The sequence below is a fragment of the Pieris napi genome, chromosome 22, assembly GCF_905475465.1.
Source record: "Pieris napi chromosome 22, ilPieNapi1.2, whole genome shotgun sequence".
In the NCBI taxonomy this organism is placed as follows: Eukaryota; Metazoa; Arthropoda; class Insecta; order Lepidoptera; family Pieridae; genus Pieris; species Pieris napi.
Genome location: NC_062255.1, coordinates 7540242 through 7564426, shown reverse-complemented (window position 1 = coordinate 7564426; position 24185 = coordinate 7540242).

Here is a 24185-nt window from a genome sequence, read left to right as displayed (position 1 = left end):
TAAGACTAGTTTCTTAGAAAACCGAATACTAACAAACAATATACGTGTAGAAACACGTGTTATTTTGGTCAAAGCAAATAAATCATCAACCAAAAGCTTTTACGGAATCTATGGAATTTCTTTTAAGAACTTTTTCATTAACACAATTTGGTATGTAAGGATATTTTTCAGGAATTCATTACACAACTAAAGATCCAATTTTACGTTTAAGTCTGGTTTTGAAACAAAACTTTACTAATACAATTCTGAATAAATTACTTATAGGGATTCAGTTTCTGCGACTAAATTTTTTTGAATCTTTTAAATTTTTTTTCTGTTTCATACAAAAAATTAAAGAAATAAGCTTTCGTTTTAGTTGCATTTTCCTTCTCTTTTACTAATTTCCCCGCAAATTGTTAGAAGTTAACAAGCCGCAATTACAGACGTAAACTGACAAATAATTTGTTCTTATCTCTACTGTATCCGGTAAAATTCATTATAAATAGTCCGACATTTTTATAAAATTTAGTTCTAGTTGACAATGCAGGCCCTTGTTGTGACAGCAGTGCTTTGTGCATTCATTTGTTTCGTACAATCAGGTAAGAAAAGGCGCTTACTGGTAAAAGAGATTTTTTTTTAAATTTATGTCACCAAACTAAAATTAATAAGTTACTAAACTAGACTATCAAATGTAAGAAAAATATTAGTAAGTACCTACATCTATTTGTTAGTACGTACATTTTTAGATAATAGAAACACAAAAGAGAACTTTTCTATTCGCAGTTGAGTTGTAACAATAATATTCTGAGTAAAAAAAAACCGTAACTTCTGACTATTTTTTTGTCTAGTTTAGAATTGAATTGAATAACATATTTTTTAAATAATTAACATATACTTTAAGTAAATATCGATTAAGCGCTACCTAGATATGGTAATTGCTTTAATATGAAATGTGCGAGGATAGATATTTGCTAATTTTTACAGAGATTGGATTTAATTTAAGTGGCTCTTTTAATCCGGGATTCACAATAGGTAAGATATTGTAAAATATTCTTAAACCTATGTAACGTAGTATGTAATTTTAACATAAGAGCGAAGTATAAAGATTTTACCCATGAATTTTACAATACAACAAAAAATGTAAACGGCTAGTAGCAAGTGCAGTGGTGAGCTTGCGATTGTCATTCATGAAATCCGTTTCATCTCAGTAAAAAAATATTTTATATATTTTTTAGAAAAAGTTTGCCACCGGGCTTTACAATAAAAATAAGCTCAAGAAACACACAAGAATAACAATAAAAACTAATGTTACACCATTTAAAGAAAACACTTTTTTACCGGATTGAAGTTACGTATTATTACAATTTACAATTATTTTGCATAATTTTAAAGTTATGTCAATAAAAGACAATACTAATTTTACACCCTTCAAGAAGCAAACGGCATGGTTTATACTTAAGAACTATTGCTAACAGAATTCTTATAGACTATAAATATGAGATACTAAAAGCGAGAGACATAAATGAGTTGAGTTATAGAATTTCTTTTTGGAAAAGATAGCTCTTCAAAACTGTCAGTGAAAGAGGTAAATTTTAGGGGAAAATTTATTAGCTAACTTACACCAAGAAATAGTTTTTTTTTTAATGGCTCTGGCACGATTTGTGCATTAGCCAGCGTCAAGTATAGGATTTTTTATAATTCGGGCTTCTATTTAGAATTTCGACCGTGTCCTCCATGTACGGTTTAGGCACTCGCCCAGTACCGCACAACCCTCCTTAAGGCCGAGAACAAATTTAAATTAAATTAAAACTTGCCCTCGAACCGGGAATCGAACCAGGTATCCCTCACCTAGCTGCCACTTAATAAGACCGCTAGGCTATGAGGCCCCTCAAGAAATCTTCTATATATATAAAAAGAAAATGGTGTTCGTTTGAGGCTCTTTCACGCTTAAACCACTGATCGTATCGACTTAGTACTCGAGTAATTCCAACGTTCCTTCATTTTTTTATTTCTGTTTTACTTTTATGAAATTTTTTCCCGCTAATAAAAACAAAAGAGGCTTCCTAGAACCGCAAAACGTCAACATCTGTTAAAAACTGATTTTCGAAATATTTCAATTTTCTTAGCGGGAAGTTAAAAAGAAGAATAATAAAAATATGAAACATAAAATTTATTTTAATTCGTCCAGCAAAGCGGGCGCGAAACGGCTAGTAGTTATATATACTTTTTGAATAAGAAATTGTATAAAAAGAGGTTAGATAAATTGTGATATATAGGTTTCAAGAAATTGAAATTGATGGCTGTGTCCTTTAATACATCAAAGGTACCCTCGAGGTGATAATTTTGTGGGTTACATTCACATTTACTTGACAGACTTTAGGTAAATGGTGATATATTACGATGGATAGCTGATAATATTGAGCTTTTAGCTATTTAAATACTTCAAATAAATAAACAATACGTTATACACATTTAAATACAAACATGAAATATTTAAAGAAAGCCTGCATATTCTTATTTTTGTTAGCGTTTTAAATAAATAATAATTATTGTAGTTGTCTTTTTTTTAATCTACACTATACATAAACACACTTTGATGGTGCTAAATTTACACTGTCATACTTTATATTAGTCTAAATTGTCTTTCGAAACTTTCCTATTATTTCCTAAGACGCAAATTAGCAATCATATGAGAGATAATTTAAATAGAAAGGTAACCTCCTCCGAAATCGTAATATGGTTAGACATTCAAAATCAATATAAGCATTTATTTATGTAAGTATTGATATGACTTTTTGGTAATTTTGAGTCTCTAGATGGCGCTGTACCAGAAATTTATTTCAGGACCAGCGAGAAGACGTGATGCTGACGTAGATGTTGATCAAGGCAACGATGACACCTGGCCTCACCCAGATACAATAAATAAGTTCCCAGTTCCTGATGCATTTGTCAACGCAGTCACAGAAGCGACTGAAGAAAATGAGGATGTAAGTTGTATAGAAAATTAGTTTTAAAATTCATACTCACCTCTCCATCTGCGACGCGAAATTCTCTTGAAAAAAACAAACATATAAAATCAAGTCAAATCATTTATTTCAATTAGACGTAAGATAAAGTATAAAGAAGATTCTAGTTGCCCCTTCCAAAAGGTCCGTGTGGAGAAGAATGGGCAAGAAACACTTACTCTTTTAAAATAGGTTTACAATATTTTGTTTACATTCGTTAAATAATTATATGTGAAGACAATGTACTCTTAGAATAAAACTACTATACAGTTAAAAAAGTAGGTTACATGGGTTATTAGGCAACGGGCGGTCTTATCGCTAACAAGCGATTTCCTCCAGGCAATTCTCATATGGAACAATAAAATAGAAACACCTACAGAGGGTAAAGTACAAGAAGTGCATAAATAAACAAAAACTCAAACTCAAAATAACATAACACCTGATATTACTAAAATAAAGTAAAATCTACAGAAAGAACTAAAATGTATTCATTTATGCCTGCATATTATTATGTAAAAGTCGCTAAATATTTGATTTATATATATCGGTTCGAACTGGATATAATACCAATGTTTTGTTGGTGTGCGTAATTAGCTCCTAACGGAAAACATCGTGAGTAAACTGGCATCTTAGACACACGTTTGTCATTCTAAAATAATAGTTTATGCAATTGTCATATAATAGAGGGTATTAAAACATGAGTGTAGTTTTTTGAAACTAGCCGCAGGAGAGTTTCAAAATAAGATTACACGAGTGTTTTAATACCTATTATATGCAGTTGCGTACATTACTTTATTTAACCTCATGGCTATAGGCTATAGGTATTAAATAAAATGCAATATAAAAGAATTTGTCTATTGTTTGAATTGGTCTATTGGCTCGGCCGGCGCGTTGCGCGCGCAGCGCTCTCACCACAGATAATGTGATCTGAAATTGAATTGAAACCTCCTTGGTCGGGACACATTGTACTTTAATAATAAAAAAAATGTTTTAAAGCATTGCTTTGTCAGGAGAATAATGCTTTAATTTAATTTTTTAATTTTCTTAAAGAAGTAAGTAAATAAAATATGCCATTAAAAGTCTGTATGTCATTTCATAATTAGAATATAACCCAATGAGATTTATATAAAAATATTAAAGATATCGATGGGGCTAGGATGCATACATAAAACTACATCCATATAAAGGTACTTTGATAAGAGGTCGCTTGCAGCGTTGCTTTCATATTTAAGTTGTAAGAAAAAAAGTAAATAAATATATGAATGAAGCCGCTAGTGTCTCCATCACTGATGTTAATGTACTTTTCAGGCGCAAGCATCTCGAGGCAGACCACGGCATCACCGATTCCACAGACATTAAGCATAACACTTAGTTTAAAAGAGTAAACAGTGCCCTATTAAATAAATAATTCAATGTTATTTATTGTTTTCTTGTTAATCGATTATATCTTTATACATATATCTCCTTCAATTGATCGAATCCAACGCAGGGCGGCTCGCATTGTCGACGACCATGCTGTTTCTGATTTGGCTTCGCGTAGAGATATTGGTTCCCTCAGCAACTTCTACCGCATTTATCATGGGGAGCATCATTTATCTTTTTAAAGTACTTTCTGCCGCGCACCACCTCTTGTCGAACCAGCTCACAGTAGAAGTATTTTCGTAGTTTCGTAGGCCTTCAATAAACAAGCGTACAATTCTCTGATAGGTCGGCAGCAAACCAGGTAGCACCGGCGTTGCAGGTGTCCACGGGCAGTGGTTATCACTTTATTCAAAATGCACGTTTGTCTCCTGTAGGGTAGGGCGGGGCTAGTTGAGCAATTTTTCACTTGCTTGGATATAGCTCCTCAATGATAAGTCTCAATGAGTTGTTATGTGTCCTGATGGATTAGTAATTTATCCCTTAACAAAAGTGTTCATAGTATTTTTTTGTAACAAGTCTAATATAATAGCTACTGATGTTTAAATGCAGAAAGTCAAGTATGCTCAATGTACCCCATAGGTGGGGTAAGTTGAGCAAGCGTATGGGGCAAGTTGAGCACTAAGAATGTCTAGGCCAAACCATGGGTTCTATGTTAACTTGAGATGAAGTAAAATATGTGTTAGACTGTCAGCTTTTTATTTATAGTCTTTTATTGACATAAGAACAAAATTTAAAGAAATTTTCTTTGTATAATTAACCGAAACTAGAATCAACAAAACATGAGCATCCATATCTGGTTCTGGTTTCTGTATGGATAGCTACGATTTTTTTGTTTTTTAAACATCATCAACCATTCTTTTCCGGCCATCTTTTTTGCAATTCAGCTTGGTGGAATTTCAGCACACTCTTAGGCAAGGCGACAGACGTCTTTTGGAGAAAAATGCCATTTGTAGCAAGAATTTTTTCAACAGTTCTCTTGTGAAAGAGGATATACTTCCCTCGGTGTTGTATAGCCCATAAATGAATCATCACCTTCATTTAATTTATTTAAAAATCAACCATTACCGAATTCTTTAGCGGCGGTATTCACACTTTTTCCCTCATCGTGGACAGCCTTTGCAGCATTATTTAAGTATTCAGTAGTTTCAGAACATCTTGTAGTCTTCCTCTTGTAAGTCCGCATCCAGACAAAAAATAAAAGATTCATTACTCATCAGTTGTTTAAGTCGTGGAGTTAGTTGAGCTATTGCTCAACTTACCCCAACCCGGAATTTCAAAAGAAAAGTAGGATTGTAAATAAAGGCCTAGAATTAGACCCAAAACCTATTTACAAATAAAAAATACAATAATCTTCTGAAAGATTAACACTCTCCTGATTGAAAACAGAGAACATTTGACAAAGACAGACGAAAACTTGCGAAAAACAATGTTTTTACTTTTTGGTCACAAAATAAACAAAACGCCGTGACACTTCACTCACTTGTCGAGCTGCCACTAGCTATCGTACGATGATTACCTCTCCTACGACTCCTTCTTTTCGCTATTTGATACTCCCGCGTAAGGTGAATAGTTTCCGAGATATTTCGATTGCCCAACTTGCCCCTACGCTCAACTAGCCCCGCTCTACCCTACCATACAAAAATATAAAAATCATCTGTGCGTGTGATTGTTATTTAACTCCTCCTGGCTGGACGGATTTTGGTGAAATTTTTGTGTGTGTAAGTGGATTATAGAAGAGTTTAGATTTACAATTCACTGTTTTTTTTGTATTTAAAACGTGTGAAAAGCACAATTTATGTCGGGTCCTAGCGCTAGTAAAATTACAATAACACTAGCGTTAGCTACTTGCATACTTTTTAAATGCTATTTCTTATTATTTACATAACCCAACTTTACGAGTTCTTTACAGTGGTCACTAAGAGTATGTTATATGAATGACCCGCCCCGGCTTTGCATGGGCGGCCGTGACCCGTAAATTAAAAAAATATATACTTAAACCTTCTTGAATCATTCTACATACAGGCCAAATCCACGATACATTCCGCGGTAGTTGAGTTTTCGCGATAAACTCAACTACCGCGGAATTTATCGAACAGACAGATCAACGCAGCCGACAACTGTTTTATCAAGCTATAACTTTTCTATAGAACTCAAAAAGAGATATATACTCTTATCTTTAAGGAAACGTTTTCATTTGAACAATTTTTTTTTCAGATTTACTACAAACGATTTTGCAAATCGAACTACAACGAAATTCTTTTCATATTTTGGATTAATGTTTATTAATGTAGTTATTGACACTCACAAATAACGCGGTTTTTTGAAAAATTTAAATTCCAAAATAGTTTACCCCCTCACAACCTTTACCACTACTCTATGTTACCTATGAATATAGTTAAACCATTATTAATACATATTTAATTACGGGATTAATTAGTTAACGTATATAATAGCGTTATTACATACCGCATAGTGATAACGATTTTACAGTGTATGTCTTTGATAAGAGATTTATAATGTGATTATTATAAATTGCTTATGGTTCGAATTACAATAACCTCGCCTCAGCGCCATAGACACCTGTCAGTGACAACTTTGCCAGTTTGTCGCACACACTCAACTGAAATTGGTCGGTGATACAAGCTGACAGGTTCGCTGTTCGGGACTTATCATAATGTAATGGAAAACTAAAATATACTGTTATATATACACTGCTTACTTTTTCGAGACGTTCAGGAGTTTTACACATTTAAATAGAATTTGTTTAAAACATATAAAGGCAAATTTATTATGTTGTTCACATCGATATTTCGACTGCGTTTCAGTATATTAATCAGAGACTGCCACGTCAAGTTGACAGATAACTATGTGATTTATGATTAGACTATATTGAAATGTCGCTTTATTAACGCCATCTAGTTGATAGAACCGAAAATTTGTTACTTAACCAATAAGCCGCAGAGGCGGTCTATAGGCCTCTTGGATATCGCTATTGGCGCGGCATTGTGGCAGATTCAGGCAACACTCGGGCGTCTGAGTGCGATCAGCTGTACGGTTTACGTTATTCAATCAGTTGAAAACGTGCTCTCAAAAACGAAAAAAAAAATGGGAAAAAAAACGCAGTAAAAATTACACACAATGAATTTAAAAGAATATTTCATGGTTCGTGTATTTACTTACCTTTCGACACAGATTTTCCCCGGAAAAAGCCGGCTAGATTCTGAAATACACATACAATAATAGTTTGGCTCATAATATTGATTGAATACTTTTTTAATTGTGTGTATACAATTATCAAAAAGGTGCGGTGACTTTTATGCGAATCATATGTTCACTATGAGAAAAACGACCTCGAGTTGCTGGCGTTGCCGCAGCTTTGCCACGATATCCAAGAGGCCTATAAGCAATTAATAATTTTAAATTGATTTTCCTCATTAACATCTTCAATTTATGACCATCAAAGTTGATGGAGGACTACAATTTAGGGCTTTTTGAAACTAAACATCCAAAATATAAGGAAATATTTCAAGAGGAAATGAGCCCGTCATCTCCACGCTACAAAGAATAGGTAATATAGAATAATTACCACGGATTTTATCGAGGTCATTAACAAGAATATTAAACAAATATAGTTATATTGTGGGCTAAATGAAATCATTTACTTTAACTAAACTTAAAGAAACCGCGAATAACATATACATAAATATAATATTTGTTAGACAAAGTAAAAAATAATCAAAGAGCACTGGAACTTAGTGGTTGTGAGAAAAGCCACAAGCAATTTATAATCAGGCACCTCAAAGCCTTTTATAAACTGACTTAACGGAGGAGTTTAATTTGTATATATGCGATATTGTTGGGGGATAATATTTGAGTATGATGAATGCAGTGAAAAAACTAAAATAAAATAAAAAGATGCAATTAACTATTAAGTTTATTATGCAAGAGCTGGGAACCCTGAACAAACATTACTTTCCCAAATCTTACACATTATAATTAATCGTTGTCAATTGAATAAACACATTTTTATTCATTTATTTTTCATGATTTTAATTACGTCTGCAAAATTTCGCATTAGGTGAATGATACATTGTAACTATTTTTTTTACCTCATTTATTTTACAGAATAGTATAATAAAATCATAATACGTTACCTCAGAAAACCCCTGTGTAAATGTAACTATAGCAGTCTTGTTTAGGAACGCGACAAATGCATATAAAAGTGGATTTTTAACTTACTTTTTATGTCGGTTAACGTTAGGCTATCTAATAACTGACTAGGTAGTCCATTTATTAGCCGCAGTAGCAAATACCTCAACGTCATCTCGCCATATACGTGGTTTGCTCTCGATGTTCAGAGCCGAACTTGCGTTACCGCTCGGTTCTATACGTCATGCTCAACTCGATTTTTATACTTTTTTAGACAACTAAAGAGTCCTGTAGGTTTTGAGATGGGTACGCATTAATGGTCATGGACGTAAATAATATAATTATTATGTTGACTGCTATTTGGAGTCGATTTAATTATTTAAATTTTAAAGGAACAATTTTTTTAGTTTCGTTATGTTTCGTTTGAGGTGACTCTAAAACAATTAAGCTAATAAATTCATATTTCCATGCTATTCGTCTAACCAATTCTTAAAATTTCATTATAATATATTGTTTGCTCTGAATGCTGCCAGCAAATCACTATTCAATGCAAGACCTGACTACGCTTTAGGGCCATGAAATGGTTACAAAATAACGGTATAAAAAGTCCAAATACAAATAGGTACTATTTTATTAGGACGTTGTAAAAACTCAAAATTTATTTATATAAAACATTACTAGGATAGTATAACACGTGAATTCTAGATCTTCCCTTCTGGTGGTGCTTCTGTCATCGCTGGTTCAGTTTTGATGGTTGATGAGCTAGGTTTGGTTTCTATATGATTAGTAGTAGATGAAGGAGTAGCTGTTGTGCTCCAGCACGACGGGTCCCAGCCCCTGCAGATTATGCAAAGCAGCTGGAAAAATGTATTAATCATAAACCTATTATATATTTTGTTAGTTTACACGTATTGCAAATTACACGTGAGTGAAAAGGACAACACATAACAGCTATTTTTGTTTTTGTTAGTTTACTGCGAATTTATTCCGTTTTAGAATTTATTTATTTTTATGTTTATTATTATTATGTTTAAAAAATAAAATAAATCAGTGGCGCTACAACCTTTTTAGGTCTGGGCCTCAGATTTCTGAATCTGTTTTTCGATTATTTTTAAATATAATAGGCAAGTAGGTGATCAGCCTCCAGTGCCTGACACACGCCGTCGACTTTTGGGTCTAAGACATGTCGGTTTCCTCACGGTGTTTTCCTTCACCGTTCGAGCAAATTTTAAATGCGCACATAGAAAGAGAGTCCATTGGTGCACAGCCCGGGTTCGAACCTATGACCTCAAGGTTGAGAGTCGCACGCTGAAGCCACTAGGCCAATACTGCTCTTTCTTTAAACTGAACATCCTTTTTTATTATGTGCTTCTTTTCATTCTAACATATAAATATGTCAAATATCGAAAATGTTTGAAAAACAATGTGTTTATTATTAGTATTTGTCCTATAGCAATTTTTATTAAACAAATTTAATTGCAACGTAAGTTACATCTATACAATTATTTATATTGTTCGGGAATAGACTTCTTAAATTATTGTTTATTATAACTAGTGTGTTACAAACTTAATAATGCACGTGAGTTGAACGAAGGACCGATGGTAGTAGTTATTTCAGAGTAGGTAGTATTGTTAAATAAACCACGAAATACCAGTACTTTAAAAGTTGAAAAGGAGCGTTGTATTTTTACGGTGAGGTAAAGAATGTTTTTCGAAAGGGATAGTGGGACACGTAAAGGTCGTAAAGGGAGAAATAGCCACGTACTAAGAATAATGACGCGGGAAATTGAACTTCGCACATACCTTTAAAAAATGGCTCTTTGTTTGTGGAATTGTTGGAACGTGCTTATCAACGTTTTAAGTATGGCATTTTGCATTCATACTGCATGTAAATTTTTGCCGCATTTGTATGGATAATTTTTATGTAATTTTGTAGGTACACACAGAGGGGATCCCTAGGTTGTCTAGGAATTCTATCTTAGACTATGTTCATTCGTTTTGGATATACATACATCATAAAGTGTTCACGGTTCGCCAGTACAATAAAATTTCACCGTTCCCGCCATGAAATTGACAATTTACCACATTTATTTTAATCTGTGCTAACCAAGCTAAACCCTTTGCCTCTCAAGTTTCAACTTATTATGTTTAAACAAATTTACAGGTTACCATAGATATTAAAACAATAATAATTTATGTATAAAACGCGCTGGCCAAAAACAGCATTGAATTATAGGAACTACATCCTTTGCGTTACATTTTTAATAATTTAATATCATTTAAAACTCTTTTTAATTTATACTCAACAATCATAAATAAAAAAGTATGTATTTCTCATATATTCTATAGCCTACTAATTCTTGCATAAACTTATTAAATGTCCACACGTTCTACAGATTATATTGTATAGACTGTATTTGACGTTTATTGTTGAATGTCAACTGTCATTGGAGTAAAAGACATAATTAACATCCGTGCTTTGTCGAGTTATTTACCGTACTTTGATATTAATACGCATAGCTGTGATACTCAGGTAACTAAATTAATGAAACTAATCAAATGGTACGTTGCATCCGAAATTAATTCCTTGGGAACTACTAAGCCAAGTTAATTTTATAGGTAAAGTGCTATAAATAAAGTCTCTACGAGCATTAAGTAGGTTCTTGGGGATTGAAAGGTATATAATATGGGATTAAATTGCAGTAAGTTTATACTCTGTTTTGTTACCCAGTCTATATAATGGGTATCTGCACTAGCATGTGTGTACTGTGTATATAGGTAGTAATTTTAGTGTAGAAAATTTTGTACTAGCTGGAAGCAAGTACATACATTTACTTTTATTGTCTTTGGTAATAGGAATAATAAACATTCGTTGGCGTTTACCTAACGTACCCAATTAAAATAATAGTGTTGCATTGCCCAAAATTAATTAAATAATAATCCAGTAGCGTTACAACCTTATTTGGTGGCTTTGGCTTAGATTGCATCCATTTCTTCAATCTTTTTTATTTTATAGATAGGTAGGTGATTAGTTTGCTGTTTTTCTGATAAATGTTATAGATTTTCGGATTGGACGATTTCCTCACAATGTTTCCCTTCACCGTAGAAGCAACTATAGATGAGGATCGCACGCTTTTTTTCGTGGGGAAATGCGTTACGCATACCGTCCCGCGGCACGGTTAACCTGGTGGGGAAGGGTTATGTGGGACTCGCTGTTGTGCACTAAAACCCCACGGCGCCACCAGCAATCGCCCGGGGCAGGACACGGTAACAGCGTAGCCTTGTCCGCAACGATAAAGCCAATGGGCCAACACTGCTCTATGATGCTTCAATTGATTTTTAACATCGTTACAATTACTGCCACTATTAAATACTATTTTATCTATAATTAGAAATATTTTTAAGATTCTAAGTCTAAAAATGATGGATTTCTTACAAAGTCTTATCCATTGGACGACCAAGTGTTTACTTCGCACAAAGAATAATCCATTGTACAATAAAAAGGTCTCGATAACACGACATAAGGGGTGAGAAATATACTCAACAGCTAGGTTAAAGCTACCTAATGCCTTTTAAATAAATATAAAATACTAGCAGACCGGCCAAGCATTGCTGTGGCTAAGGTTTTATAGTTATACATATTACATAGTAGTTAAACCTATTCAAGGGAAACGGTAGGAGAACACCAGTCATGGGGACCAACATGCTTTTTTTGGTGGTAATGCCATTAAATTGTAGCTTATTTGAAACGTTGGTACTTTCAACACAGCGCCATCTGTTAGAATTGTGACTATCAAATAATAAACAAATATTTTGCAATAAAATAATATTGCGGGTATAAATTGAGATGTAAGCTATCCTATCTTTTAAGTTAGATCAAACTGCACACGATGTGCAAATTTGATTGAAATCGGTTCGGTAGTTTAGGAGTCCATAGCGGACAAACAACGTGACACGTAATCTATTATATAAAATTCTCGTGTCACAGTTTTCGTTGCCATACTCCTCCGAAACGTCTTGACCGATTTTGATGAAATTTTTTGTGCTTATCCGGTATCTATGAGAATCGGCCAACATCTATTTTTCATCCCCCTAAATGTTAGGGGTAGTCCACCCCTAAATTTATTTTTTATTTTTTAGATAAATTTTTATTTTTTATTTTTTTTATGATTTTTATTTTTTATTTCAGCATTAAAAAATACATACAACCCCTAACTTTCACCCCTCTACGATCAACCCCTATTTTTTATTATAAATGATATACACGGCAAAACGACGTTTGCCCGGTCAGCTAGTTTATATATATGTATTAAGATTGCATCTACCACATATAAAGAATAGAGCAGTGTTGGCTTAGTGGCTTCAGCGTGCGACTCTCGTCCCTGAGGTCGTAGGTTCGATACCCGGTTATGCACCAATGGACTTTCTTTCTATGTGCGTATTTAACATTCGCTCGAACGGTGAAGAAAAATATTGTGAGGAAACCGGCTTGCCAATGAAAAGTCGACGGCGTGTGTCAGGCACATGCTGATTACCTACTTGGCTTTTAGATTGACAAATGATCAAGAAACAGATACATAAATAGGATCAGAGCTAAATTGGTTGTAGCGCCACTGATTTATAATTTTTATTTAAATATGAATAGTTTAATTAAAGCTTAATACGTGCCTTTTTATTCTCCAGCAGACTCTTGTCGGAGCAGAGTTTTTCAATGATGAATGGAGAGGCCGCTCTGTCGCGCACATCTGTGAATAAAATAAATTCTGTTTTGTTATACATTAACATAGTAATAGTGTAGTGGAGCTTAGGTAAATAATTGTTTATTAATAAAATAGTACGTGGGGGCCTCATAGCCTAGCGGTCTTATTAAGTGGCAGCTAGGTGAGGGGTACCGGGTTCGATTCCCGGTTCGAGGGCAAGTTTTAATTTAATTTAAATTTGTTTTTGGCCTTTGGGATGGTTGTGCGGTACCGGGCGAGTGCCTAAGCCGTACATGGAAGACAGGGTCGAATTTCTAAAGACAAGCACGAATTATAAAAAATCCTATACTTGACTCTGGCTAATGCACAAACCGTGCCAGAGCCATTAAAAAAAAAAAAATAGTACGTTGTGCTGGGGATAGTAGATATGGGTTTTTAGTAGCAGATTATATACGTTTCTTTGATCATTTTTAATTTTATGACATAACATCGTCCAATACATAATTGCTGTGCGATGGTTTGAAAGTGAGAGTAGGTACATGAGGGTGTGTATGTAGTGATTTACCGATATGGATATTCTCAATAATAATTTTAAGCACATTCTTTCATTCACATTCAGCAATAGCTTAAATGTTTTTGTATTTAAGTTTGATGTAGTTCTCTCAATATCCGTAGCGCTGATGTCGTAATCTTGGGATCGCACGGTACAATAGCTCATTATTGAGATTACTATTGGCAGTTACACAGTAAGGGGGATTAGTCAAATGGGAGTGATGTCAAGCGTCAAATTTCCAAAAGCATACGAACTAAGCTACATATTGCCTTTACTATACTCACAAAATGAAATTATTTTATCTCGCTGACCGCATACAAATCTATAAGCACGAGAGCCTGCAATTTGTTATATTGTATACAAATTGGTATAGAATTTTTATTTGCTTAGTTAATGAATGTTATTGTATGTAAAATAAATTTCTCGGTTTATTGTCGGTGATGGTCAAATTTGAGTTTATTGTTTGCGACGCAAATTTAAGCATTGGATTTGGAATTTTTTTATTCTATTTTTTATTTCATTTAAGTCCGCTGACGACGCATATCACTTTTCTCTATAATCTACAGCCAATAGATTTGCACCTTAACTCACATACTTACTTTGCACTATAAAGTCAAAGTCAAAAATCATTTATTCATGTAGGTAACACAATGTACACTTATGAACGTCAAAAAAGAAATATACATTAAATGCTTCTAATTTTACATATACTGCCATTTCTCAAATCAAGGGCGTAGAACGGAAGAGAAGAACTTTCAATAAACTCTCCGCCACTCTTTTTAATCGCCAAGTTTTTTGTTTTACACAACGTTTGTAAGGAGCTGCAACCATTACACTATGTTCCACATGACACCTTAAGTAATTAATAATAATAAAATAAATTTAAAACAAACATTTGTCCTCTATCAGCAGGAGACATGGTGAAATAAGGGCACGCACTTACATTCTCGTGGGAACAACACGCAAATACATAGTCGAAAGAACTAACATCACCGCATACACGAATTCAAGTACGACCAGTCACTACAAGTATCACCAGTTCACGAGTATGATAATAAATAAGGTTTTAACATTACATGCAGACACAGCTTGCCCTTGATAAGGCACTACTTATACTAAAAACCGTGCAACTATTAGTATAAGTTTAATATAAACGGTTTTTAGTATAAGCTCACAATTAAACTTTAAATAACAACACATTAATTAAAATAAGACTTACCATTTGCGCAAACACAAAGTGTTACGCAAAGCAGTAGAGAAACGTTACACAAAGCGGCCATTTTGAAGTTATAACTCGTACAAGTAATGAGCCGACACTTGTCAAGCATTTTATATGAGACGTGAGATGAATAGGGATAATATTAAATTGTCTTCCATGAAAAATGTCTATCGAATTGACAATCGGCAAAATAGCAAGGAATAGGAATGTTAACATATATTTTATACGGGGGTTCTCCCCTTACGATATCTTAACTTATAAGCAAAATTTTGTAATAATAATAAATCGTTTATTAGTAAATAAAGTAGTATATTCAGTCAGATTACAAAAAAAGCGCACAATCATATAAAAATAGACATGCAAATGTCATGTTAATTATCATATTGTATTGTCTTTTATTGACATAACTTTTAGAGATAAAAAAACACTTTTTTAACGGATTTGAAATTATGTTTTATTATAAATTTACAATTATTTTACATAATTTTAAATTTAACCGACGTTTCGCGTGCTTTACAGCGTGCGTGGTCACGGTGACTATTAATCATATTGTCATCATAATAAGAACAGTTGAGTTACTTTGCTTCCCACTTTGTTCCCCTTTGAAGCATTGATTTATAATGTCTGAAAAGGTGATTAAATAGCATTTCGTTTGATGGTAATTAAACGGAAATATCGAGTCGCGTGTCTCACAGTGAACTTAAAATATTGTTGGCCAATCACAAACGATGGGACATCGTCATTTGTTTTTTATTACCTATGTCTTTTCTTTTCGTAATTTGACGGAATATAATAGTTTAGTTAAAGCAGTTTTTTTATTGTTGAAACTATTAATTACTTTCATTTAAATCAAAACTTGACAATATAACTTTAATTCAGAAACACATATTATGTAACATTTAAATTGTTTTAATAACTAACGAGTTGTGACAATTAGGACAGACTAGTAAATTTCTAAAAAAGTAAAGATTGTTCTCTAGTAACTCTGCTGGATTTCTTTAAGACAACGATGTTTAAAAAGTGTAATAATTAGTATTACTATTCTTTAACTAACGTATAAATTACTATTTTAAGATCCACACTAAACTTTAGGCAAAAATCATATCTTTGAAAATTCTGAAAACTTCATTATTTATCTTTATCTTTAGCACTTTAGAGTCGGTTGTAAATCACAATTTTCACAACGAAACGTAAGATAACACGTGAATTTGGGTTACATTTTCTTAAAACCATTTGTTTTATATTTACTAATATTATTATGTATTACTAATATATAAGCAGTGTTGGCCTAGTGGCTTCAACGTGTGACTCTCATCCCATCTCAACCTACGACAGGTTCGATCCCCGGCTGTGCACCAATGGACTTTCTTTCTATGTGCGCATTTAATATTCATAAAAACCTTATGTATGTGAGAGAAGAAAATAAAGATTATTATTATTATTATTATTATTCGCTCGAACGGTAAACGAAAACTTCGTGAGGAAACTGGCTTACCTTAGACCCAAAAGTCTGAAAAAAAGGCTATCACCTAATTGTCTATTATATTGACAAATGATCCTGATACAGATACAGAAATCTGGCGCCCAGAACTAAATAGGTTGTAGCGCCACTGATTTATTTATTTTTATTAATATTATAAAAAGAAAACAAGTTTTATTTTTGTAACAGAAAAAATTCTAAAACTACTGGTCCACATAAAACATTTTATATGACAATACATAATTATAAGAAGATCCAATAAAAGACCGTACTATTCCCTCAAAATCTGGCAACACACCCGTAAGCCCTCCAGTTACAGGTCCATGACGTTACGGCGCTTTGCATTTATTTCGTCTCCTATCCCTTAAAAAATCCCTGAAGAACCTAGGCTAAACAAATACGTTGTACCCACATAAAGTGATTCCATTTACTTAACAAGAGCATAGTGCATATATGTTATTACTGCATCGCATATAAGACAGCACGCCTCGCAAAAGTAATTAGAATATAGATTAGGGAAAATTGATGAGGCGATATACGTTGAATATCTTATGAAACTTGTTGTACCGGGAAATTTAGCGTAAGTGTACTTACAAAGATTATTAAGCGGTATAAAGTTAATATTTCATAGGTATTTTAAAACGACTTGAGAATTGCACCCTCAACTCCGAAGTCATGCGTAATAACGGCGGCACGAGTGGAGTTATATGACATTTAACAATGTGTCTGTATCGTTGGGTAACCGGCGTGTCTTCAACCCTATGTAGTGTGGACTTAGTTTCCGCACTTAGGCGCCCATTAGGTCTGTTATGCGTGCCTTCAACTCTATGTAGTGTGGACTTAGTTTTCGCACTCAGGCGCCCATTTGGTCTGTTATGCGTGCCTTCAACCCTATGTAGTGTGGACTTAGTTTCCGCAGTTAGCCGCCCATTTGGTTTGTTGTGCGTGCCTTCAACCCTATGTAGTGTGGACTTAGTTTCCACACTTAGGCGCCCATTTGGTCTGTTATGCGTGCCTTCAACCCTATGTAGTGTGGACTTAGTTTCCACACTTAGGCGCCCATTTGGTCTGTTATGCGTGCCTTCAACCCTATGTAGTGTGGACTTAGTTTCCACACTTAAGCGCCCATTTGATCTGTTGTGCATGCCTTCAACTTTATTTAGTGTGGACTTAGTTTCCACACCTAGGCGCCCATTAGGTCTATTGTGCGTGCCTACAACCCTATCTAGTGTGGATTCAGTTTCCGCACTTAGGCGCCCATTTGGTTTGTTATGTGTGTCTTCAACCCTATGTAGTGTGGACTTAGATTCCACACTTAGGCGCCCATTTGATCTGTTATGCGTGTTTTCAACCCTATGTAGTGTGGACTTAGTTTCCACACTTAGGCGTCCATTTGATCTGTTATGCGTGCCTTCAACCCTATGTAGTGTGGACTTAGTTTCCGCATTAAGCCGCCCATTTGGTTTGTTGTGCGTGCCCTTCAACCCTATGTAGTATGGACTTAGTTTCCACACTTAGGCGCCCATTAGGTCTGTTATGCGTGCCTTCAACTCTATGTAGTGTGGACTTAGTTTTCGCACGCAGGCGCCCATTTTGTCTGTTATGCGTGCCTTCAACCCTATGTAGTGTGGACTTAGTTTCCGCACTAAGCCGCCCATTTGGTTTGTTGTGCGTGCCCTTCAACCCTATGTAGTTTGGACTTAGTTTCCACACTTAGGCGCCCATTAGGTCTGTTATGCGTGCCTTCAACTCTATGTAGTGTGGACTTAGTTTCCGCACTTAGCCGCCCATTTGTTTTGTTGTGCGTGCTCTTCAACCCTATGTAGTGTGGACTTAGTTTCCACACTTAGGCGCCCATTTGATCTGTTGTGCGTGCTTTCAACCCTATGGATGATCAAAGAACAGTTACAGTACCTACAGAAATCAGAGGCCAAAACTATTGGTTTCTTTATAATCATAACATTTTTAACGTAGGTTCAATTAATATTTTATTAATGGTAAAACAATACTGTAATCGTATGAAATTCATGCAAATGAACTATCCTGGATTATCTTTAAATGCCTACATTTTTTTCCGTCATCATTTTAATATAACAAATGTCGCTACATTTTCGCTAAAAGCTATAAGTTATGTATGTTTTCCATTAGAGTACAATTATTAGTATTCATTTTAATATTTTGTGTTCGATTACGTCATATATTTTTCTAAACCTAAAGGTTAAATTATTAAACGTAAAAACGATACTGTTTTATTTAGTATTTTATTGTGACTAAAATTAATGTAAAATCTATAATTTAAACCTTTAATTCGTTGCGGTTCACATTATTTTGTTAGTCTAAATCTACTTTTAATAATGACTCCTATTCTATTATAACTACTATTACTTTCTATTTAATCTTTTTCTTTTTTCAATCTAGTTTTTGTCTGGCATGGACCTCATATTGGGTAAAGCCCTCCTAGTAAAGTATTTTTATTGTGACTAAAATTACGACTGCTATAACGCACTTGAACTTTGCTGGATAATAAACTAAAGGACTAATTTGTTTATGTCTGAAGATAAATATAGTCTATGTTACTCGGTGATAGTGAGCAGTCTACTGATACTACTTTTTAAATTGGTTACATATATCAAAAATATATGTAGTAATACAAATCTTTCATGTTTATATTAGTTTAAATATGCGATTTTTATTTATATGTGTAGCATGCCTAAACCAAGCAATGAAGTAGTTTAAGTTAGTATTTAAAACCCTTGTAAATGTAACAATAAAAGCGGCATTATTTATGGTCTACAGAGCGTATTGCACAACTACTTGTCACGAAACAAATGATTTGAAATGTTATTTATATTTTATGGGCAAAACGTCGAACATAGTCCCTGCGATAAAGCTTTTTTAATGTTATTTTTCGTTTTGTAATCGTTTCAGCGTTGCGGTGTACGAATGAGTTTTCGATTTATTTACTGATGCAATGTGGAAATGTAAGTTGTGTAATGCTTAGTGATTATTGTGAAAATTGCGTTTTCGGCTTAACGCTTAAATTGGATACGTAATACGTATGTTATGTCTTGTCTTAAATGGTGAGTTGGTTAAATGCTCTTACCTTTTATAGGAAAAGACAAAGGTTATAGTTAAAAGAATAACTAGAACCCAACAGGAAATATCAACCCTTATATATTTTTGTATTTTGTTTCTTAGTTTAAGACATGTTTATTATGTACCATTGTATTAAATATTATACTTTAGTATTAAATTTTACTTAAGATGTCACGTGGAACATATACACTTCTTTACGATTATATATGATTAAATGATTTTTGACTTTTTGACGTTTGGGTGTCAGTATTACCATTATTCAAGTCGTTTTAAAATTTAATAAAATTTCAAGTATTTAATCTTTGAATTAGAATAGGCTACGTTCGTCTTTTGTTTATCACCCTACCTTTGTGTACAACCTTATTTGGAGCTTTTATGAAGCTTTTATAACTTAAAGTAATGAGGAAAGCCATTATTCCTATAAAGTTTAGATTGATGACCGAAAGTATAACAGTTGCATTTCAAGTTACAACTTTGTGTGGAAAATAGTTTACCTCGATTTACAGGAAGCGAGTAATGAAGCATATTATATTCGTGAAGCTGGAGACAGTGAAAGCTTAGTTGTTGGAAGCTTTGAGAGTGTAAGACGTGCACTAATAATTGGGTCGGGTTCAAATGATTATGTCTAATTAATTATGTATTTCATAAAGGGCAATAGCTTTTGTAGAGCTGATGACATGTCAGATTGTTTGATGATTGATTGATGATTTCGTTTTAAAGAAATTATTATAACAATAAAACTATTGTTGGAAATAAAATTTACTTTAGTATTAGCGGGGATTTTCTTTAGAAACGTATCTAGCAGTTTTAAATATATAATTAAATTGTTTATTATAGGTCTTGGTTAACATTCACGTCATTAAGTATCCTTTTTGCTTGCAATTATGATGGTTTTATTTATTTTAAGTAGGTTTTTGTACTTTCATTAATATTATCAATAGCACCAACTTAAAGGATAAGGTAAAGATAAATTAGAGGCTAAACATTTCATGTTACCTCTGCTTTCTGCTAATTTGTTATTCCATAGCCATTTGAGGTATACTTAAATTGAATTCTTTCACACACCCTTACACATATTCACACACACTTACGCATATTCACACACACTTACACATATTCACACACCCACAACCACGCATGCTTTAGTTTTATTTGAATTGTTACTTTAGTTTAATGCCGATGGTAGACTGGTGACCTGTTAAGGCCGATTTACATTATCTTAGTGTTTAGGAGAGTGCTTTAGGATAGTACTTTAGTTGAAACATGTAAACACTACTTGCTTTAGTACGGTTCTACTTGACTTTCAAGTTGAATCAAAATAGAATCGCTTTTTATTTTTGTTTCAAGTGATACCCCTCCCGCGCCCGCGCAACCCCGAGTTCTTCCCTCGTTTTGTGTAAACACGTAATTTAGTAAAATCTTTAGGAGAGTGCATAAGTGCCATGAAACGCGTGCGTGTTTTTTGATTTTTAAAGATGGCTAAATGGTCGGAATATACAACTATCAAATTTATGTCTGAATATGTTGTGCGTTTTCCAATTACAGAGCATTATGCGACTCAGTGCCGCACAATGCCGCATAATGCTGAAGCTTAATTGGAACGTGAATTAGTTTTCAAATGCATCAGCAGAAGGCGCTAAGTCAGTGTTGAAAAAAAAAATGTTCTGAATAGAGTTAGCAACCTCATTAATTTATAAATAATGTGGTAAACAATAATAATTGATTGAAAACTATTTACGATTATTATTCATTAACATTTTTTTACTGAAATAAGAGAAAACCTTTAAAGAATATAAGGTTTTAACAAGCTAAATTAAAAAAATATTTAGTATCATGTAAGAAGTTTACGTTTTGAGTAATTTTTTTTAATGATTTCTAAAAAAAAATATTTACTTTTTCAAAACCATTGTAATGTTTACAAAAGTATAATCCTGTAAAATAAATTTGTTTACAGATCCGAATTTTAAAATAAAATTGTATTCATATTTTAAATGTGGAATATAAAAAAAGTAACTATTTATACCTTCATCCATACTTATATTTATTTTTTTTAGCAGTTTGAAATAACTTTAATTATTTTCAAAATCTACGACGAAAGAAATTTTTCAACAATAAATAATATTTACTGACGAAAATTTCGATAAATGCCATATTAAAGAAAAACACTGGTCAATTTTCTGTCACTGTGTTGGTATTTATTGCGAGAAGCACGCGAGAGCATTCGTTTTGAGAGTGCTCAATTGTGCGAAGCGTTGCTGTAGTTGGAACATTCAACGTTGAGCATTATGCCGCATAATGCGCTCTAGTGCTGTAATTGGAAAACGCACGTTGTTCACAAATGTTTGTGGAACGTTAAAAACAATTTATACAAAAACAAACAGGCTAGGCATTCGGCATACACTGCCTTAAAAGAAGCTATTTTATTTATTATTTATATTTAGTTTATTTATTTCGAATAAAATCTCGTCTTATATTTGTTCCATAACTACAGTTAGTATTTTGCGTAGAATAGAGCGTAGTTGCCGACGTCGTTGCGAGTTCATTGTGGCGCTGTAATGATACTCTACTGGAAGAAATGTAAACGTTCACTCGCAACGCACTAAAGCACTAAAGTACTTGCCTTTCAAGTTGTACTAAAGCACTCTCCTAAACACTAAGATAATGTAAATCGGCCTTTACCTAGTGCTATTACGACTAGTGCTAATATAGGTACCATCCTCACACACACAACCTGTAATGCAATATTGTAAAGAGGCAAACAAACTTTATTATATTATTAATGATAGCGCCTAAATACATTAATTTTATTTTGAAACAAAAAAATAATCAGATCTCGTATAAACCCCATTGGTATATTGCCTATGTGCAGAGTATAAAACATGTGCTTCTACATTGCCCTATATTCGCATCGTCCAGGCACGACCTGGAGCAACAAATGCAGATGACTGTAGACCGTAATGGCCTATAGGACATGTTAATAAAGCACAGATCGTGCCTGGAACGGTTCTGCGAAAAAATTAATAAAAATATAAAGGCGGCAAACAAAACTGAAAGAGCGGGTCTCGCGAGGAATTGTGCCACGGCTCGCCCATGAATATTGTAAATAAAAATATTACCGATGTAGCCGGGGCGTATTTCGCGAGATATAGGTAGTGAAGTAGTTTATTGTAATTAATATAATGTATTATGTTTTTTTTTGTATTAATTTGAGAGATTAATATAAAAAAAAAAAGGGTGCGTGTAATTATGTACGCGCGTAAGAAGTTATACTTCTTTGGCATTATTAAAAATAGTTTTTGATTGCATGCAAATAATTAATTACAATTAAATAAAGACTGGAAAAGGAGTCATTATAGCCAATAAAGTTCAGTTTACATTTGAAAAATTATATAAATAAATATTTATTATTATTCTCTTACATTAAGTGTAACATAAATTCTATTATTATTCGAATGTTGCTTTTAAATTATGTCCAATGCCGTAGCATCTTCCGTGGGCAACTTCATTCTGTTAATATTGTGTAACGGTGCGCGCGCATCTTAAAATTTCACCTTCATAAATTTTTCATAACGCGCCGAAAGAAGTATTACCTTAAAAAAGTATAAAACAAATTGTTCATTCCAATGTAATTTAATATTTTGTTTCTGTGGTTACAAGGTTTTACAAATATAGGAAATCGCAGCCTATGGCTTTTCCCATAAATGTTATTGGAAACGAAATTAGGTGAAGGCTCTTGACACAATCCGCTCTAATAAGCGGTAACGCATCAGGACGACCCCGATTCGATTGTCCACTTTTTACGTCCAACCTGAGTGCCCACTTATCCAAGAGAATTTCTTGGGAAAATAAGTGAACCTACGTTATTTTATATAGCAATTATGAAACAAGGACACGCTTTAGAACTTATGGTTTCTCCTTCGAGTTAGACAATTGAAACGTAAAGCTTTTTAGGTAATTAAAAATATGTTCAAAGATAAAGTTAATCATTCTCATTGGTCCTGTACGATTTATAACCGGATAATTCTATTGTAAAAGGACTCATCAGAAAAAATCTTTTCCATATAATTAATATAGTGCTTGTCCGGAAGAGTTCGCTCGAGGGATGATGGCTGGCCATGCGTCATACCCATGAACGGGTAGGTATTACTTGTGGTGACTGGCCGGACTTGAACTCGTGTCTGTGGTGATGGTAGTTATTTCAACTATGTGTTTGCGTGTTGTTCCCACGAGAATATATGTGCGTGCTCCTATTTCACCATGCCTGGTGATAGAGAACAAATCTTTGTTTTTAATTTATTTATTATTATTCATTACTTAAGATGTCATGTGGAACTTGGTGTAATGGTTGCAGCTCCTGACAAACATTGTGTAAAAAAATATATTGACGATTAAAAAGAGTGGCGGAGAGTTTATTGCCAGTTCTTCTCTTCCGTTCTACGCCCTTGATTTGAGAACTTGCAGTAAATATAAAGTTATAAGCATTTTATATTTTATTTGACGTTCATAAGTGTAAATTGCGTTACCTATATGAATAAATGATTTTGACGGAAAACGATTTGCTCTCCTTTTTTATTTGGCTGTA